Source organism: Canis lupus, chromosome 7, assembly GCF_003254725.2.
Source record: "Canis lupus dingo isolate Sandy chromosome 7, ASM325472v2, whole genome shotgun sequence".
Classification (NCBI taxonomy): domain Eukaryota; kingdom Metazoa; phylum Chordata; class Mammalia; order Carnivora; family Canidae; genus Canis; species Canis lupus.
This window is the reverse complement of record NC_064249.1, coordinates 73,506,246-73,519,885: the sequence shown is the minus strand read 5'-3', so window position 1 is coordinate 73,519,885 and position 13,640 is coordinate 73,506,246. Positions and strand designations below refer to the sequence as shown.

The 13,640-nt window shown below is 41.1% G+C and overlaps 1 long non-coding RNA gene across 28 annotated transcripts in view; it reads right to left on the bottom strand.

Annotated features, from left to right (window-relative positions):
• Nucleotides 1-13,640, bottom strand: part of LOC112648051 (uncharacterized) — an 86,178-nt gene that overhangs the window by 16,750 nt on the left and 55,788 nt on the right. For 21 of the 28 annotated variants that reach the window (XR_007412167.1, XR_007412164.1, XR_007412146.1 and 18 more), the window contains 2 exons: nucleotides 7,961-8,078; nucleotides 4,403-4,458 (listed from right to left, as the gene is read on the bottom strand). The exons of 2 other annotated variants lie outside the window; for them this stretch is intronic. This is a non-coding gene — a long non-coding RNA (uncharacterized LOC112648051). Of the gene's footprint in view, nucleotides 1-3,282; nucleotides 3,543-4,402; nucleotides 4,459-7,960; nucleotides 8,079-8,105; nucleotides 9,174-13,640 lie in introns of those variants that run through there. 5 more of the 28 variants (XR_007412157.1, XR_007412161.1, XR_007412148.1 and 2 more) reach the window with 5 other exon arrangements.

Sequence of the window (13,640 nt, the reverse complement as noted above, 5' to 3'; positions counted from 1 at the left end):
CTTGGGTACAGAGGGTTGACGTAAGCATTCATTAAGCATTAATGTTCGTGGACGTTATTATCACTGGCCCTTATATGGCCTTTGTCTCATTTGTTGATAAGCAAGTGAGTTTATTTTTGTTTGATGTCTCTTATCAGCAGACTCCACTACCTTTCCCGTCTCACCATTACAAGCAAATATTTAAATGTAATCTGCATCTTTGTATTTGCATACCTTCTTGCCAAGTGCATATTGCTTTTTGTATGTATCACTAGTTTATGTAAATAGTATTTTCAATCTCATTCTCGTTATTACCATGTTTCTTAAGTCCACATCCTTTGACGTATGAACTTCCATTGGTTCTAATAGTTACTGGTAGATCATGGTATATATCTGCCGTGGATTGCTTTCCCAGTAATGGGAACCAGGTCACCCCCAACACCTGGCCACCACAAACAATGCTTCAGTGAACATCCTCATGCAGGTCTCCCGAAGGCCATGCATCAGAATTCCCATGGTGCTAGAGTAGAAATGTAGGACTTAGCCATGGCATGTCGCTGAGATAGGTGTGCAGCACTGTACTGTGACTCCCCCTCCCTATCCTCATGAATCTAAAGCAGCCATAGCATTAGCACCATTTGATCTTGTCTCTTCACCTCAGTTGGTTTAATCAGGGATCAATATTGGCCTCATGCAGGGCCAATGAGTCCCAGGGCACTGGAGCTCAGTTAAGGAAGGATAACTTTGAGGGAAGAAGGAATTTCAGTGTAAGTCAGGGCAGTAAGACAAAAGCCCGACTCTAGGGACAGAACACTGTCATGGGAAATAAGGGGGAAGCTGATATGTGGTGAATGGGGGGGGTGCCTTGGCTCAGTGGATTCCTAGCTTAGAAGCCTGCAGACAGGCCTCCCCCACGTCAAGACCCCCTGTGCCTCAGCAGTTGGTGCCAGAGCCATGTGGTGAGCAATGATCCAGTTTCAGCAAAACATCATCATCTCTCACATTAAATTAATGATGTTAATTTGAATGTTATTGCTTTTGTAGTTCTGCTTGTAATTAATTTGTAAATTTGTTTTGGTTTTATAACTGTAAACGAGCCATGATCATAAGGACTTTATACCTAATTTTATGTTACTTTATATTTGAGTAGCAATGCGATAAAAAAAAAAAAAATTAAAATCAACCCCGAAGGGATCCCTTTGTTTCATGAAAGTGCGGATTTTGCAATGCAGGCTAGGGAAGTGTTGCTCAAGTCTGATTTCACAGAGTTGGCTCTGGGGTCCAACTTTAAGGCAAACACATTTATTCCTGTTTGATATCGTCTTGTTAGGTTCCAGTCCTGGTGATCTTTTTTACTCTTAATTCTCCCATCCCAGAGCTTGCTTTCCTTCCAGCTTCATGCCTTTGGCAGATTTAAAAAGTATGCTACCAGTCAATGTTCTCAGTTGCAAGCAACAAAATCAACTCTGGCTGATGTAAATAGAGAAACAATTGATTGCAAAGATGTGGGGTGGCTCCCGGAATCACTGGGGAGGCCATAGAACCCTGTGCCATGGCAGGGAAGGAGCAGGAAAGACGCCACCACAGACCAGGGTACGAGACCCGACTGTGGAGGACGTCACTGCTTGTGCCTGGATGGCCCCCGCCTGCCCAGCCTGTGGCCCTGGACCGTGGACGCAGGCCCTGTGACGTGCCAGTGCTGCATGGAAACCCAGAGCCACTGCCACAACCTATCTCTGCCATGGAAAGGATTTGCCTCTATCATTCTCTGAGTTCCCATCCTCTGGCTTAAAACTGAGGGTGCGTTAGCCTGAGTGGCAAGTCCTGGGTCACCTACCTGCACCCTAGCTGGAAGCGAGCTGGGAATGCAAGTATCTGGTATTTTCTGGATCTACTATTGGAGGTGAGCTCTGCCTCCCATCAGGGCTTGTTATACAAGCTATTCCCCTAATATAGGAAGGAGGTTCGGGGGATCCTGTGTGACTCAGGCAGCTAAGCATCTGCCCTGGGCTCAGGTCCTGGATCCAGCACCTATATCTGACTCCCTGCTTAGCAGGGTCCTGCTTCTCCCTCTGCCTGTGTCTCTGCCTCTCTGTGTCTCTCATGAATGAATAAATAAAATCTTGAAAAAAAAAAAAAGGAGGTTCAGATGCCAGGCAGGCAAAACAAGGACTTTATATGCTCTATGCCTACTTTTTTTTTTTTATCCAAGTAATTGTCAAAAGTGGAGCATAGGACCAGGGTGAGTGAGGACAGCCAGAGTTGGCAAGGGGCCTTTCTCTTGCAACTCCGCTTGTACTGATGACCAGCAGGATGCCGAGGGCTGGGACCAGGCAGCAAGTGACGTTTGCCCCGGCTATCTGCCTCATGCACAAATAGTTTCTTGGGTTTTCTCCCAAACTCACATTCCCGAAAGGAGGAGGAGGGAGGAGACAGGAGGAGAGCATGTTAGTTCTTGTTTTGTTTGAGTTCTTTCATCTGGCTAGATGCATTTCCAGTACCATGTAAATCAATGGCTTTTTTCATTACTGCAATAAAATTTGCCTTTGTACCTGACTCCCCAAGGAGCTGGAACATAAGCAGAGCTCTAAAATTCACACTTCACCACACTCGGGCGCAATGTCTTTGTTAAGACTCTGTTTGATCATTTTGCTTTTGATCTGCCTGTTTGCTTGGAAAGAACCATCCAAGTCTGCTGAGGGCCCTCCTACAGCAAACTCTCTGAGAGGGTCCTCTTAGGACCCATACCAGTTCCCCCCGGAAGTAGTTCTTGTTTACATTGGCTCATCACTCAGTCTTGCCTTGCTCTATGGCACCGACTTCACAAAGCCAGAGTGCACGGGAAGTCCAGGGTGTGTTTGTCAATGCCCTTGGCTTTGAGCTGTCAGGTGTAGGGTGAGGTGGGAGGTAGGAGACTGAGGAGGGGTGGGAAGTTCTCTCAGGAATCCCAGGTGACTGGTAGCTGGTCAACAAGAGACAAGTTCTTTTCTGCTTTGGAGAGCAAAAGAAAGAGGGGGAGCCCAGGGAATACTATTTTCTTTCTTGGTCAGGAGACAGTGCTAAAGTTAACAGACATAAAGGGAGCCCAGCAGATGTTAATCAAATAAATGTACCTACACTAGTTATCTATATATTTACAGACAATAATGGATCACCAAGATTTATAACAGCAAGTGCAATCTCAGACCAAAATGCAGGCAATTGTTCGCTTTCACACAGAATGAGTTATAGGAGCCCAAGTCTAAATATGGTGGGGGAAGTTCCCAGGAGAGCTGGATAGTATCATAAACATTTTTGAATGATAGCTCCTTGGGGGCTGCTTACCCAGTGGTCCGACAGGCCGGCAAAAACCTTTATATGGTAAGAGGCAGCTGCCAGCACACAGGGCTTGGGCAAGCCCAGCATGGCATCCTTCCTTCCCAGACAGGTGGTCCTGTCCCCTGGGGCTGCACTGTGGGGGCAGCTCACAAAGCCTTCTGCAAGCTGAGATGCTCTAGCTCCCAAACACTGAAGGAAGAAGGGTCTGACCCATCTTTTCTCTTCCCCAACTGCTTCTACTCAATCTGAAAGGGAGGATGGGTCGTCACATGTTCATTCTACAGATAAGTAAGGCATCTTCTAAGACGAAATGGACCACGATCTGTAGAGAGATGCCTAGCCAGTTGTGAGCATTTAATTATTTTTGAATGGTAAAATGCGGGCCCCAAGTATGATTTCTTAATTATGTTATAGAAGCTGTATTTAGATTAGGCCTTTACATGTGGTTAGAGGCTCCACTGGAAAACTCTTGGCCTTTTAAGCTGCATACAAAGGCAGTTCAGCATATGTTTGTTGCACTCATCATCAAACACTAAGGTACTTTGATAAGGAAGCCTTTTATCCATCCTTGTTTAATAGAATTAGAAGCAGAGATAGGAGAACTGAACCTACTCAGAGTTGCAACTATCTGGCCTCAGAATACTTAGATAATCAGAATGATTATTATTATATACATGATAAGCAAATTAATTGTGTGTAAGTGCAACTGCATTTATTCTCTCTTTAGGGAAAAGCAAATGAAAAAGTTTGCCAGTAGATGATAAGAAGCCAGGCCAGAAAAGTTTCTCCTAGTTATTTGGGTAGTCTTCTGTCCCAGGTCTTTGTTTGTGTGCCTTTGGTTCATGCTCATTTATTCTGGGCAGTGGAGAAGGAGCTCAGAAGGGCTACTTGGGGTATACGGTTGGTGAGAATGGGAACCTTTCTGGGATTTTCTCAACTTCCACATTAACTTGCAGTGAGGTCATTCACACTGCTGAGGACAAATAGCATAGCTAAGGAGTCAGTCTCAGGCTGGAGTCCTGTCTCTTACTGAGTGGTTATGGAGCCAGAGAAGTTAGCTCCCATGTTTCATCTAGTCTATAATGAGAACAGAAGCAGTACCTACCTCATAGTTCGTTAACAAGACAATCCATCTAGAATGCCTGGAACGTACTAAATTCCCTGTAAAAATAATTTATTATTATTTAAATAATACTCCTTGTTGTGTCTTTATTTGGCACGATCGTTGAGAGGACATGGATATATCAATGATCATTTCTGTTACTAATATGTAAGGAATAGACTTTCAGATGTGTAATAAAAAGAAAACTCAGTATTGTTTTTTATGCCTTCATTTAGGAATAAGTAGCATATTCTTAGATTATGCTTGATGTAGGAATGGTGAGAAATCTGTGAATTCAACAGTTTTAGAAACATTCAAAGAACATATTTTTTAACCAGAACAGCAAAACCCTCCATTAAAAAAAAAGTGATGTATTTTTATTGTTGAATCTCCAGAACATTTGAGTTTATAAAGTCAAGCACACTAACTTCTGTTAGTCTCATACTAGACTCTAGAAATATGTATCTACCAAACTTCCAAATCTAAGGTCAAGTCTGCTTACAGCCCATCTTTGTAAGGATATCTTCCCAGCAGATGGATTCTCTTAGCATGGACTTGATGTTATGCATTTCATGATGTATTTGAGGGCTTTGAGGGTCTAAACATTTATTTCTCTCAATTAATAAAATAATTTCTTCAATTACTATTCATTCCCCCAAATATTTTGATGGCTTGCAAAAAGTTCTTATTAGAGATACAATTAGGAAAGAGGAATGAATACCATAAATGCTGTCTAACTGCTTCTAACATTATTGCTCTGAACTTCCTTGCAGTGAACCAAAAGGAAAACAAGATTAGTTACAATATTCACATTGTTTTGAAAACTAAATGCCCACAAGTTGCTTACAAGAAGCACATTTTGTCTTGGTCCTGAGACCTGAGAGAAATTTCCCCACTGGGTCTCATAAAAAGAAAATTATGCAATATAATTTTTAGAATATTCAAAAATATCCCTGAAATGAATGCAGTACTGAATTTTATGTGATTGTCCTTACATAAGTGGGAGACATGATACAAAACCACAGTTTGGTAAAACCAATTCTATAAAAAGCCATACAGAAATAACTGCTCTAGGACCCACATGCCATATAAGCCTGCCCTTCTTCCATCATGGACCCAAATCTAGTTCCAGAAAGCCTTCATGAGTAAGGAGATAACTTACCCCAATTTCCAGTAGGTTGGTGACAGAGCCAGAGAACAAGATAGGGTTTTCTCCATTGAGATCGACCTAGCAGCACCTTCTCACCCAAAATTATCACCTATAGGACATATAATACCTTCCAGGGCAGTTGTGTCCAAGAAGGCTTTCCGTGATAACTGAGATCTTCTATGATCTTCTACGTGTAGATACTTGGTACTGTTCAATATGGCAGCCACTGGCCACATGTGACCATGGAGTATGTGAAATAGTAAGACTGAGGAACTGAGTTTTAAGTTCTATTTATATTTAATTACTTTTAAATTTGAAAGACCACAGTGGTTAGTGGCTGCTTTCTTGGACAGTGCAGCCCTGGAGAACCATGAGATGGCCACCAAACTCAGCTTATCCTTGCTCTAACTCTGGGCTTCTTGTGTTGCAGTTCTGACAGGGAGGAAGATCAAAAATTGCATTTGTGTGAGCAGTGGTTCTGAGCATGAGTTGGCAATGGCTTCAGTCAGAGACGATGGGGAACGAGAAATGTTGCAGCACATGGGTGAGATGTCTTAATTGGCTCAAATGCCTGCAGAGCCCTACAAGCTCGCAAGAAGGGCTGCTTCTGCCACACCCATCCTGATGGCTCTGCCCAGAGAGGAGATGAGGAGATCAATCTGGGATCGAGGGGCCTGATGAGAGCCAGGCTGAGTCCATAATGGAGCTCTGAGCTCCAGGCTCAGCTTCATTTTTATTTCCTTTTCAGGCATGAGATGTGGAGTTCCTCAGCTGAGGAACCACAGTGCTGATGAGTGATAATGTTTTAATTCATTGTAATTGTGCTGCTTATACTACAATTCCTAAGCTTAATTTTTTTCAAAATTAAAAAATATATATTTTAAATAATAATTTCCAAATTTTAAAATTAAAAAAAAATAATGGTAAGAGGTCATAAGAAATAAATCTCATCTCATAATACAGGTCCAGTTAAGGAAAGTAAAAATAAACCAACCTCTATAGTGTCTTACTCAACACAAAATGGGTTTATAGAGCAACAACGTGACAAGTAGCTCCAGCATATTCCAGTAATTTCTGAAATGTTAATTCCCCAAAGGATATTCTTTGGTGACGCAGAAGAAGATTTTACAACAGTGGCAGATATTGCACTCATAATTTGAAAATATATAAATTTAAAATAAAAAAGACTAATGCTTATAACGTTTTTTTTTTCAAAAATATTTTTTTGCTGTACAGAAAAACGACTTGCTCAGAAATCACTAGTGTAATACAGTTCAAGTAAAACCCTTTTTAAACACTGGCTTAAACCGGAGATTTCTTTAAGTATGATTATGTGATTTTTTCATAATGATCGTAAATATGAAGGTAAATGAAAAACCATTACTCTCCCTTTTGTACTAATATATTGTGTTAGCTAAAGAAAGGGATGCCAGATTCAAGTCTAATTACTTCTATTTCATTTCAGCTATATTTCTGTTTTCTTTATTGTTTTGCTGTCTGGGCTTCCAACCGTTTCTTAAAAGATGCAATATTTCTTTATCAAGTAGCAACAGAAACGAGGTAAATAAATAATTCCTTACAAATTAAATGAAGTCAGTCATAAGAGTAGAGTGAAACCAATTATTACTCTCTTCTAACAGCAAGCATGTGGGGTGAGGAAAAAGAAGTATTAAATAAGAATGGCTCAAATCCAGGTCTTTCTGATAGTCCTCCTGCTGAGGATTTCATGCCCACCTGGGAAATAGTCAGGGCACTAGTTTCTTTAATGTGTCTAAACAGCTTGGACCTATTTTTATTTCCTGCTACTCTCACTTTTATGGGTAGGGGTTACACAGCTTTATCATAGACTGTTAAAAGCTGTCCCTCTTTTTTATATTGAAATCAAATTGACATATAACGTTGTGGAAGGATCAACAGTGCCAGACGTGTTGAGTTGATATATTTACATATTGCAGTAGGATTACCACCATAGCATCAGTAACACCTCTATCGGGTCACAGAATTATTTGTTAGTTGTTTTTGGTTTGTTTGGGGGTTCTTTGGTAGTAGGAATACTTAAGATCTAGTCTTTTAGGTACTTTGAAGTTTAAAATATAACTTGACTATAACTGACCGTAATCACTATTTCTTACTTGTTCTCAATTTTAAAGTGCATCGGGGATGCCCGGGTGGCTCAGTGCTTAAGCATTTGCCTTCAGTGCAGGGTGTGATCCTGGAGACTCAGGATCGAGTCCCATGTCAGGCTGCCTGCATGGACCCTGCTTATCCCTCTGCCTGTGTCTCTGTCTCTCTCTCTCTCTCAGTCTGTCTCTCATGAATAAATAAATTAAATCATAAATAAATAAATAAATAAATAAATAAATAAATAAATAAATAAAATAAAGTGCATCGGCTTTATCCACATTACTCACAACATTAAAAATTATATTCATGAAGTCCTGCATTCATCTTTTCTTTTCTAGATGGAGAGTCCCAATCCTTTCTGTGTTATTTCTGGGAGGGAATTCTGCTTTCTGATATTTTCTTGAGCTGTCAGAAATTGAGGAAATGGAGATTTAGAAATCACTTTTGCACAGTGGTGGTCTCGGCTTTATTAGGAGGCCAGTAGGTAGGATTTCCCTGGAGTTTGATGGGTGCAAGGCTGATATTTGCAATGCTGTGTAACACTGAATCCTCCTTCGGCTACTGCATTCCTTGGGGAGTAGGTTCACCTTGCTCTGTTTCAGGCTTCTCATGTATAAAATGGGGCTTTCTCGTCAACTAGAGTGTGAGGTTTTCATTGAGTAGGAGGTGAAAAGCCTAGACCCATAGCAATCACTCACTCAGTAAATGACAGCCCTGAGGTCCCCGGCTGGAGTGACACAACAACGCTAGGGGAACAGACAGCACACAGCAAACAATGTTGTCTCTCCTTCCTCCATGCAGTTCTCACAAACTAGTTTAGACAGTGGTGGCTGACAGGCTTGAAATGGTGGCACTTAAACCGAGTTCTCAAGCCAGGGCTTACTACAGAACCTCATTGCAGTTGGATCTCCCCCAGAAATGTGGTCTTAACTGATCAGTTAGGAATATTTCCATCAATACCAGTGAGTCTGCTACTTGGGCCCTGTCCACTCCTCCCCTCCCCCAAAGAAGGATGAGGTCATCTGCAGGATAAGACCTCCTTCCTTTTCCCTTAAGGGAAAGCAGCCTTGTCTGGAACCATCCTTTACTTTTGCTAATAACTTCCTCGGCCCACCCTCCTTCTATAAAAACCTTCCATTTTGTACAACCAACTCCTTGGAGCACCACTCTACTTGCTAGATGGGTCGCTGTCTGATTTAAGAATCATTGAATAAAGCCAATTAGCTATGCTTTTTAAAAAGAAAGAAAAGAAAGTGGGCAGTTCCAGTTCCTTTGAGTTCTTGGCTGCTTGAGAGTGTCCTCCCTCTATACACAAAGAACAGAGTGGCTCCTTCTACTGTGCTGGTGTAGTGCTCTCTCTGCTTCAGAATGTGGCAGGCATGGACCACTGTGCTGGCACTGATGGTGGAGGGAAAGCCCGAGGCTCCTCCTCCCTCCTTCTTCCCCATATGTGTGTTCTTCTGCCTGGATCTCCATAAGACTCTTCTTGAAACTGAGGTTCTGTAAATTTATGAAAGTGTGTCTCAGCGTTGGTCATTCTGTCTCATTTTTTCCCCCAAGACACAGGTTTGTTGAATGAATTCATTCATCCAGCAAGTATATATTAAGCACCTACCGTGTGCTGTGAATATGGCAGTGAACAACACAGACAAAAGCCTTGTCGTTGCAGAGGTGACATTCTCATGGGAAAAGACAATCAGTAAGCATAATATAAAGAGTGAAACACTGTTTGGAAGGGCGATCTGTGCTCTGAAAGAGGGTAAAGAGCCTACAGGATGGAGGTGGATTGCAATTTTAAATAGGCTGATTCAGAAAGGCCTGAGTGAAAAATAACATTTGAGCAAGGAGGTGAAGAAGAGGAAGGTGAGAGGCAGGTGGTTATTCTGGATGATGGAGGGTCAGGCAGGGGGAGAGGGAGAGCAGAGGGGAAGTCTCAAGACAGCCTGTGTGGTAGCAGAGGGGGTGGGAGGTAAAGGAGGGGAGACTGATGAGTCCCCAGGCCTTGACCCCACAGGACTCTGTGGCCAGCAGGGCTATATGGATTTCTCCCTGAGTGACATGAGAGCCATTGCAGGGTTTTGAGTGCAAGAAAAACCTGACGTGTGCCACGAAAGGAATATTTTGACAGTTGTGTATGGAATAGACTAGGGTATGGGAAGATTCAGCTCCTCCTTTTCTTCAGAAACACTTAAAAAAGTTCATTAGATCTTTCATTGTGTTTGTTCAATGTATCCTGTAGTTTCTTCAGAAATATGAGTTACACATATTTTGGGTTTCTTGGTCAGTATCTCACATCACTCATCTACCACTTTTACAGATCACTGCTTTCCCATTATCTTGGTAAGTTTCCCTCAAATTCATTTGTTTATTTACTTGTTTGACAGATAGTTATTCATGCCTTTGAGTGTGTTAATCACTGCACAAGACTGAAGTATCGAGGAGAGCAGATGGCAAAGCCCCTGCTCTGTAGACACTTATCTTCTAATGGTGGCGACAGACAATACACCAAATAGACAAACACACATGATGATTTCACAACACGACAGTGCTATAAAGAATATAAAATGGGAGGAATGTTCTAGAAAGGAATGGGGGAGGAGCATTAGATACTTGGGTCAAAGGAGGTCTCCCCGAGGTGATCTCCAAACTGAGACCCATGTGATAAGAAGAAACCAGCCATATTCCTAGGCAGGCAAAGATGCTTCGAGGCAGCAGCAAGTTTAAAGAGGTGAGACACAGGAGCAGACTTGGCATGTTTGAGGACTGAAGAGAAGACAGCAAGGAGTGAGCAAGGGAGCAGTGGGGCAGCAAGTTCAGAGATGCAGGCAAGGAGGGAAATTGGCTTTCAGATTCACAGTGAAGGTAGTCATTGGAGGATTTTAAGCAGGACATGGATGTGGTATGATTTACATCACTTTCCACAGGCCAGGGTAGGGCAGGCTTTTTTAAACAAGAAAGACATAAAAAGACAAAAAAAAAAAAAAAGACATAAAAAGCAAATCATAAAGAAGATGTATAAATCTCACTGCATTAAAATTTAAAAATTCTATTATCAAAAACACGATTTAAAAAGTGAAGCCATAGCAGCAATGTCTGTAACAGCTGAGATGACCATTGACAGACGAATGCATTAAGAAGATGTGGTGTATATATACAATGGAATATTACCCAGCCATCAGAAAGGATGAATACCCACCATTTAATCGATGTGGATGGAACTTAGGGGTACTACGCTGAGTCCAATAAGTCAGTCAGAGAAAGACAATCATCATATGGTTTCACTCATATGTGGAATACAGGAAACAGCACAGAGGATCATAGGGAAGGGGGTGGAACTGAGTGGGAAAAAAATCAGAGAGGGAGAAAAACCATGAGAGACTCTCAACTCTGGGAAACAAACTGAGGATTGCTGGAGGGGAGGTGGGTGGGGGGATGGGGTAACTGGGGACAGGTATTAAGGTGGGCATGTGATGTGATGAGCACTGGGTGATGTATGCAACTGATGAATTATTGAACACTACATCTGAAACTAATGTGTTGACTAATTGAATTTAAATAAAAATAAATAAATAAATAAATGAAAAGTGAAGCAACAACCAGAAAACTAACCAGTGATTAGTGTATAATATATACATTTTTTCCCCAAAAATCAGTAGGAAGGAAAAAAAATCAATGGAAAAAATGGGTTGAAGATGTGAAACTGGAAGTTAATAAGCATGTAAAAGATGCTCACTGTGATTGGTATTTATTTATTTATTATTTTTAAAGATTTTATTTATTTATTCATGAGAGACACAGAGAGAGAGAGAGAGAGAGAGAGAGAGGCAGAGGGAAAAGCAGGCTCCATGCAGGGATGATGTGAGACTTGATCCTGGGTCTCTAGGATCCCGCCCTGGGCTGAAGGCAGCACTAAACCACTGAGCCGCCCGGGCTGTCCGTGATTGGTATTTAGATTTCAAAAGGCACAAGAGGCTATTTCACACCCAACTGATTGTTAAAAATTATTAGGCTAACAATATAAAGTGTTGGAAAGGATTTAGGGCAATAGAAGCCCACATGCTGCTGGGGGATGATAAATTGGTAAGACATATTTTGGAGAATTGTTCAGTAATCTTAAGAAGAGCTGAAGATGCTCATTCTCTTTAGTCCAGGAATTTTACCATGGAACATAGGTCTTAGATAAATTCTTGAGCATGAGACAGGGAAAGATCTTAAATATGTTCATAGCAGGTGCCTCAGGCTGTTTGGGCTGTTATAACAAAGCACCGTAGACTTCGTGCCTTATAAATGACAGACATTTATTTCTCATAGTTCTAGAGGCTGGAAGTTAGAGATCAGGGTGCCAGCATGGTCAAGTTTTGGTGAGAAATGTTCTGGTAGCAGATGCTGACTTTTTGCTGTACCTTCACATGGCAGAAAGGACAGGTGAGCTCTCTGGAACCTTTTTTATAAGAACATGAATCACATTCAGGATGGCTCCATCCTTATGACCTAATCGTCTCCCAAAGGTCCCACCTCCAAATAACATCACCTTGGGGATTAGGTTTCAACATACAGATTTTAGGGGAACACAAACACTCAGGCAATAGCAATAGAAAGAATTGTTTGAAATAATGAAAAAGAAAAAGAAACTAAATATCCACAGGAAGATGGATAAATTAATTTATATGTTTGGAATGCTATACAGCAGTGAAAAATGAATGAATGAGTCATAGGTATCAAAATGGCTTAATCTCATAAAAATACTTTGGAGTGCAAGAAAACTGCAGAGGAATACACTTAGTATGCTACTCATAAATAAAGTTTAAAATATACAAAAATTATGTGATGTTTAGAAAATCAAACACAAGGATAAAATATGCAGAAATATATATGAATGACAAACACAAAATTAAACTTAATGCTTACTTTTGATGGTGAAGAAAGGAAGAATAATGAGGGGGCTACTACTCAAAGGCTTTCACTAACTTGAAATATTCTATTTCTTAAGCTGCTCTATGGGTATATGGTAGACTTGGGGGGTTTAGGCTCTGTTGGCTTTACATTACAAAATGTTACCATAAGGGAAAAAGGGGAAACTGAATGGGGAAAAAACAGAGAAGATAAACCATGAGAAACTCTCATAGTTTGGAAACAAACAAACAGGATTGCTGGAGGGGAGGTCGGTGGGGGGATGGTGTAACTAGATGACAAGCATTAAGGAGGTCACGTGATGTGATGAGCACTGGGTGTTGTACGCAACTGATGAATTCTTGAAAACTACATCTGAAACTAATGATATACTATATGTTGGCAAATTGCATTTAAACTTAAAAGACAAAATGAATTATTATCATGAAATATTTAAGATCCAGAAACAGGCATAAATGGAAAAGATTCCTTAATCCACTTGTGGAAAGTGACAAGCAAGAGTGAAAGCAGAGATGACCAGTGGAGGATTGACTAGCTCATTAATCCATGCAAGAAATGGTGGAGATGGGGAAAAATCAAGGTAGTACCTACCAGACTTGGTAATACATTAGTGGAGTGAGTTGAAGACAGAAATCAAGCACAGTCCCTAGAATATTGGAGGAAGGGAATGGTGTAGGAGCTCAAGAGATAAAGAGGTTTAGGGTTGCATGCAGAGCATGAAGCTCAGTTTAGAATACATTAAATTTGAAATATTTAGTAGACATCCAAGTCAGAATGCCAAGTTGACAGTAGATATGAGTAGAGCTCAAGGACAGATGTATGCCTTTGGGAGTCATTAACATGTAGATGGCATGAGAATATCTGGAGACACATGCTAGGTAAAGTAGAGGAAACCCAGGAATGATGGATGGACATTGTACTATTGGCTGAGGAGGAGCTAAGACAGAAACTTAAAAAAGAGGTAAATGACATCAGAAGTTAAGTGACAGAATGATTATCAAGAAGGAAGGGGTTAATCTCACTAAAGTCAAGTAAAATGTGGACAAAGAAGTGTCA